General features: G+C 40.2%; 1 pseudogene; it reads right to left on the bottom strand.

The window, feature by feature from the left end:
• Nucleotides 1-2,853: 2,853 nt before the first annotated feature.
• On the bottom strand, nucleotides 2,854-5,881 carry LOC148041214 (transcription factor TGA2-like; annotated as a pseudogene).
• Nucleotides 5,882-7,487: the final 1,606 nt, after the last annotated feature.

The raw sequence follows: 7,487 nt of genomic DNA, 5'->3' as shown, positions 1-7,487 counted from the left end.
TTATTACTTTGTAATGAATTTTATTCATTTTTTATGTAAATTTGAATGAATTTTCAAAATTAAAATTTTATACAATTTATTTGGTTTAATTTCCACCTGATAAATATCCCAAATAATTACAAAAATATGGGATATTTTTAGAAAATTTTCAATAATTTTTCTAAATTTAAATGAAATTTTGAAATTAACTAAATCAATTAAATGATGTAAATTAGGTTAGTTGGGTAAATAAGGTCAAGTCAAGTAAACTAAGTCAGGTTAGTCTAAGTAAGTCAGTTAAGTCAAGGTAAGTCAAGTCTGGTCTAGCTAGGTTAGTCAAGGTTGATTAGGTTAGTCTGAGTTAGTCTAGGCTAGGTAGGTTAATTAAGTTAGTCTAGGTTGGTTAGTCAAGTTAAGGTAGTTAGTCAAGTCCTAACTAACCAGGGTGAAGTTAGTAAAGGTGGAAACTAACTAGGGGTAAAGTCAGTGGGGGTAACTAAGTAGGGTCAATTAACTGGGGCCAACTAACCCTAAGTTAGGTTAGTGGGGGGTGGAACTAACCTGAGTGAGGTTAGTGATACTAACTACAGTTAGGTTAGTTGGGACCTAACCCTAGTTAGGTTAGTTGGGACCAACCCTAGTTAGGTTAGTGGGGACTAACTAAGGTTAGATAGGTTAACTGTAGTGGGGTGAAGTTAACTAAAGGTAGGTTGATTGAACTAAAGTTAGGTTAGTGTAACTTAAGGTAGGTTAGTTTAACTTAAGTTAGGTTAGTTTAACTTAAGTTAAGTTAGTTTCTAACCTGGCAGTGAGGTGAGGTGGTGGGGGGAGGAGAAGGAGGGCGAGGAGGAGGAGGAGGAGGAGCTGCTGGTGGAGGAGGGTGATGGAAGCTGAGGCGGAGGCAGCCAAGGAAGGGGAGGCGGAGGCGCGGTTGAGGCGGACAGCGGCTCGGTGCTGGCGTCAGGCGGCAGAGGTGCAGTCAAGGTCGATAGGGGACGAGGGCGGCTCCGATGTCCAGGCGGCGGCGCGAGGCAGCAGGCGATCAGAGCGCGGGAGTCTAGTGGTGGCCGAGGCAGCTAGAGGGCGGTCGGAGCGAGGGAGTCTGGCGGCAACCGAGGCAGCAGGAGGGCGGCCGGAGCGAGGGAGTCTGGCAGTGGCCAACGCAGTAGGAAGGCGGCCACGAGCGGCGGCGAGGGAGAGAGAGGAGGAGGAGGAGACATGAAGAAAGGGGGAGAAGGAGAAGGAGAAGGAGAAAGGGAGAAGGAGAAGGAGCAGGAGAGAAAGGGGAGGAAGAAGGAGGGAGGAAAGAAGAGGAAGGGGAAGGAGCAGGGAGGAGACGCGCGCAACCGACAGGTAAGAAATTTCTTTTTTTTGTTTAAAAAAATAAAAAATAAAAATAAAAATAATGCATTTTCTTTTTTTCTTGTTATTTTGTTTTTTCCCTTTTGTTTTTCTTTCTTTTTGTTTCTTCTTCTTCTTCTTTTCTTTTTTTTTGGTTTTTTTAATGCTTGGTTTTCTTTCTGTTCATTTGATTTTTTTAAAAAAAAATTGTGTGTGTATTTTCTTTTAAAATAATAAAAAAAAGAAAAATAAAAGAAATAATAAAATAGAAGAACACATCCCCGGCCCGTGTGCATGCGCGGGTAGGGGTAATTTTTTTTTGCAATGACGGGGTCAAACAGGCAGGGACGGGGACGCGCTAGCCGCGGACGCCATGGGGGTGTCTCGAGGTGTGTAAAACCAAAAACAAGTACATTCACGCGCGAGGCAAGCAGGAAAAATGAAGAAAAATTAATAAAATCCAAACCGTTTGTCGGATCAAAAATCCGTAAAAAGGAAAAATGTGTCGGAAGATGAGGGAAAAATATCGGAAACATGCGACACGGGTTCCGGGACAAAATCAGGGTGTTCACATGGAAAAAACACAAAAAACAAACCCGAAAACACATACGGGCATTAATATCGAAAAATCCGCGTATCCGAATGAAGTACGAAAAGAAGGAAATGTGTGTAGAACAATGTGTCCGACAACCTATCATGAGAAAACATAGTTCCAAGTGAGATAGAACGCGTTCACGTGGAAAAAATCCCCAAAAATGGGCCCGAAAATGGACTCGAAAATTAATACGCGAAAAACCGTGCTTCAGAATAGCAAGCGGTTAAAAGACAAAATGCCCAAAAAAAAAGAATTCACAGGGCTGGCACATCAAAACTCAGTTTGGGAAAAATTAGGATGGGTTCACGTGGAAAAAACACAAAAAATGCATTCAATAACACTCGAAAAAATTAATAACTAAAATCCGGTAGTCAGAAGAGGGGGAAGGGAAAAGGAAAAAGTGGGGGAAAGGCTGGCAGGACACGGCTGTCAAATCAAGCTGGAATTCCGGTGAAAATAGGGTAGGTTCACATGGAAAAATGTGAAAAATAAGCACTAAAAAGACTCGAAAACCCGCAAAAATTAATAACGGATGAACCGTGCATCGAAATGACACGAAGTAAAAAGGAAAAATATCAGGGGAAAGGGGTAGAATAGGCCTGACACATCATATCAGGGTTCCAAAGCAATAATGATGCGTTCATATGGAAAACTGTCCAATTCACGGGAATTACTTCAAAAATTAATAACTTAAGAATCATCTGTCGGAACAGGGGTTGGTAAAAAGGAAAAATTGAAACACATGGCAGCCCATGATAGCTCATCCATGCACAAGCTTATAATCTGGACTTATGTAGGCTTACTGCAAGCTGTGGAACTCAACGAATCTACATGCTCTGTCCCTCTCCTGTCTTCACCTTCACAGGTACATGCATTTTCTTCTACACCAGCTGAAGTATATACTTGGTCATCAGGTAAGATGGTTTCTTCATAGTCAGCTAATGTGTGTTTGATTCCATCAAGTAATGTGGCTTCTTTGCAATAAGCCACTGGTGATTCTCTTCCATCAACATGATATTTTCCTTGGCAATAAGGTGGTCTGCAAAAGCAGCATCTGCAGAACAGGGAGGAGACACAGACAATACTTGGTGGTTCTCTCTATCATCCTCCATCTTTGATTTGGTCTTTAGGTCCAATGTTTTCAAAGCAAAAACCAGCTCAAAGGCTGCAAGTGTGCAATGGGCTGCCTGTACTGGGGTCAGCAGGTTTTGTAGCTCTTGGAGGGTATGCAGCATGAGAGAGTTTGATCGCTTTAACAGCAAACTCAAAGTTTCAAGCTTTGACTCCATTAATTGTTGTCCTTGCACTATGTTGTGTGACATGATGAAAGAAGAGCTCCCAATCCCTATGGCTTCTTTCATGCTTTGATCTGCAATAAGCATCTGAAAGAACCCAAAGCAGTAGTCAGGCTCAGCAAACCTAGAAAAGCCAGAATATTATGAATCACAAGTAGCTTTAGACACTTTCCCATGTCACTGGGAAAAGGGGATCTTTTCCCTTGTTTTTACTTATAGTATTCAACATCATGAGCTTCTGTGAGGGAGGGACCACATACCTGGTCGAGGGCAGGGAGCAACCACACCGAGCTAGGTATGTGGTCCCTCCCTTGCAGAAGCTCATGATGTTGTTGTAATTCACAATGTGGGAAGTATAGTGAGAATTTGTTGAAAAGTTCTTGTGCGCATCATGCCAGACCATGGCAGACAGCTTCAAAATGGCTTGGCAGAAACATGTTAAATTGCAACAGAAAACTCAAGAAGCAAAGGTTCACCTGCATGGTTGCTAGTTGATTTGAAAGCTCCATCTCTGCCTGGTGCATGTAATGCTACAAAGCATCCATTGAAGCTAACTGTGTCTTTGACAACAGGCATGTCACATCATGGCTTATGCAACCATTAAGCTTTTGCACATCAATACCCATTTTCAAGTACACGAGTGTTATAGCTGATGTGGGCCTCCAACCACCTATCCACATAAATGCTGCTTCAAGAGTAGAGGAATGACGCCCTGTAGGAAAAAACTTTAACCAATACCAGAAAACATGCCTCAACACAAAACTCTATTTAGTGGGGGCAAGTAGAAAGAATCAAACACAGTAAAGCCAAAGAATACTTGCATTCTCTTCTTGGCCACCCAAAAGTGGATTCAAATCTCACTCTATCACCTACACACGTATATACAAAAAATTCTCTGAAATTTATCATTTTAGCTTGAAGGTTTTACTTACTAGACACAATATGTGTAAACCAAGCTATTAGTCAAGCTGATGAGAGTTTTGGAAAGAAGAGAAATAATATGTGCTAAGAATAACTTTGAGAAACAAGCTAGAGTGTTTGAATGGTTTGAGCAATCAATAAGCCCATCTTGAGGCAATGAAAGTAAGCCATTGAGCGTGTTTAGATTAGTATTCTGTGCATGTTTGGATAGAATGACTACCAACTATGTACTGAAAGTACTCTGTACATGGCTCCCTAATGCAATGAAGGTAAGTCATGCAGTATCCAATTCCAATAGAATATTATTAGTGATTTTGTAATGCTAGCTTAGAGTACATTTGTGTCAGGGAATTCTCCTGGACAACCATCGCTATATGTTTATTCTGTTGTCTTTCATAGGATGTGTTGCAGAAAAGTTCTAAGTTTTCATTTGCTGAAATGCAGGCCATGGGGACAAATGGAATTGTGAAGGAATGCTTCTTGTCATATGGACTTATGGGAAAAATGGAATAATGAAGGAATTCTTCTTGTTGTATGGGCTTATGGACCTAAGAGTCTCGCAATGGAACAATTCAATACAAGTTAATGCAATCCACAAGCAATGCAACAAATAAAAAGTGTGTGAAGCCTGACCTGAAATAGTTGCAAGCAATCCATCAGTGGTGGGGGGAGGTTTGTGGGAGGCTTTGTAGATGCTCATGCAGCCCTTCACAAGCTGCCTGACATGGGAATCAGGGCTCTTGGAGACGAGGGCGAACCGGAGGGCCTGCACCTTGGCCTTCCACTGCAGCCAGACCTGAGTGAGCTACCATGAGTCCTGGGCTTCCATGGGATCGATTAATGCTCGATGCAACGGATTGCGATGCCGGGCATTGGATGTTGGATGCATGTAGTAGCAGAGGCCCCTGCCCCATTGTTAGCCCTCGATTATGCACAGTCTGAATGAATACTCGTGCTGTTGCAAAAATCAAAAGAGAACTCTATTCTCTCTTTCCTTCTTTTAATGTGAAGGTTCGATCACAAAGTATTTTGAGGTTCATGGAAAAATATGCTATTGGGCTCCAAAAAGCCTTACCACAGGCTTCAAAAATTTTTCTTTCTAAGGAGCTTGTACCCCCACTTTGAAGACATGCTCTCTCCTCCTCATCTTTCTACATGTTGCAAGAACTTCTCTTATAGTCTATCTAGATAGTAGATCATATTTGATCATTCTTATTGGCCCAAATGGTGCTAATGTTAATGCCCTGATGGCATTCCATAGGTTTAATATGTCTTCATCCAATACACCTTTGTCCCCAAACAATGCCATCTTCATCATAACCTCTACATTGAGGCCTGCAATTGTAATCCACCCTGTCACGTTCTTTTAGACAAAGCCTACTTGCAAGGCAATGCCAGAGAACATGGAGAATTGACTCCCAAGATTGATGGCACATGACACACCATACATGGATTTTTATAAACTTATTGGGCCTCTCCTTCATGTTTATCCTTTGCATATACATCTTACATAGAGGGGTGTTCAATTTGTTTATGGAGTACTAGACCACACTTTTCTAGTGCATTTATGCCATATCTTCCAATGTTCCCTAGGGAAGATGGATCTCCACTCCATCTACTGTTGCTTGAGGAACACATCATTCTTCCTGAATTCCAAATGTTTCTTGCGCTTAGCTTGAATCACCTTTTTACCTCTAGCTATGACTTCCCCTTGAATTCCTCTTTGTATGAGTTTAAAATTTCTAACCATCTTCTGAGACTTTTCTTCTCCATGGCTTTGGAATTTTCTATCATCTTTTTTTGGGCCTACCCAATGCTCCTAATGATGATTTTTCCTTAGCATTTAAAATAAAGAAAATAGAGAATAAGGTATTTTGAATTTATTGTTTTGATCCTTTGTACCATTTGACTTCCTTTTCAAGTCTTATATTTCTTGAATATATCTTCTTTGAGTCTTTATATCAAGGTGCTCCTAATTTCCCATCAAGCAAAGTATGTTACAGATGCATGAGGGGTGCATGAGGAATACACTCCCAAGTTGAGTCTAATATGCTTCTTGACATGAGATTCTAGGGCATAGCTACTACTTAAGATGGATGCTTATTGAAACCCAAAACAACTTACTTGTACCAAGCTTCTCAAGAGGATTACCACACAACCTACTTGTACCAAACTTCTCAAGAGGATAAGTTGAGGAGTGTACTAAATAGCCTGCATGAACCAAGCTCAAAGGACTATGCCAGGGGACTATGTTCAGAGGACAATGTGGTGAACAATGAATTACATGAATTTATGCAATGAGGCTAAGTCTCCTCCTAGTGATCTAGAATTGTACACATGCTTTAGTCATTTACTAGAATTTCTTCAAGCTATTTTGATAGAAAAAGATATAGATAATTGCATGTTAGGCTTTAGATTTGCAAGCATTAATCACTACATAAAGGGCGTCATTAAATGTTTTTAGTTGTTATCTTTAAGATAACACACAAATTCATGTGTATCCACCTATAGGTGGTCTGGATCAACTCAAGTTGGCATTGACCATCCCTCTCTAATTGTTGGCCATTGCCCTAGTTACAATGTGGGAAACAAGAGTCCTACTTCACTTCTAGTGTCTTATACCATAATCTAGGCTATGGATCTTCAATCTTCATTAATCTCATTGGATTCATGATGCCAAAATTAGGCCTTTCCTGTGCATGTATTTTTGGTCACTATTGCATGTCACTTGGCTCACAGCATACATAATGTAGAAGATAATCAAATGAATTCCTCCATCATATGCTTAGTAATTAAGTCCCCAACCCAAACACATGCATGTTACTTGGCCTATGATAGATATGAACAATCGTAAAGGAGTGTTATAAACTTACTAGCATATATAGCCCCCAACCCAAACACATGCATGCTCTCTTGATAAGGGCATGCCTAAGCACAAGTTGTTGACACTGGCACCTTTAAATCTCAACAAGTAACCTAACGATCCATTGTTGGTATGTTATTATAAAAGTGTAGTTAACTCATCAATATTCAAGGACTCAAATAATATTCCTAATTATTATCCTGAACATATCTCTTTTAATTTTTTGCATAACATTGATGGCACTCCATCTTTTAATCTTTCCCTATTATTCATTTCAAGCTTTAAGTTTTTCGAACCTGACTTATGATTTGAAAAGTTTTATGAAAGTAATTTGGGTTTTATGAAAATTTTATGAAAGTAATTTCTATGTTTCCATATTGCTTTAACTTTGACATCTCTAGCATTTGGGTTCCTCCTTTTGAGGGTTGTTTGTTTTCTTGGATTTACCCTTCTCAATCTATGAGCTTTTTTCTTTTTACTTCTTTTGTGACTA

This window comes from Lygodium microphyllum, chromosome 1, assembly GCF_053477565.2.
Source record: "Lygodium microphyllum isolate KBCC chromosome 1, Lygodium_microphyllum_v1.1.10, whole genome shotgun sequence".
Classification (NCBI taxonomy): Eukaryota; Viridiplantae; Streptophyta; class Polypodiopsida; order Schizaeales; family Lygodiaceae; genus Lygodium; species Lygodium microphyllum.
This window is presented reverse-complemented; position numbering and strand designations above follow the sequence as displayed.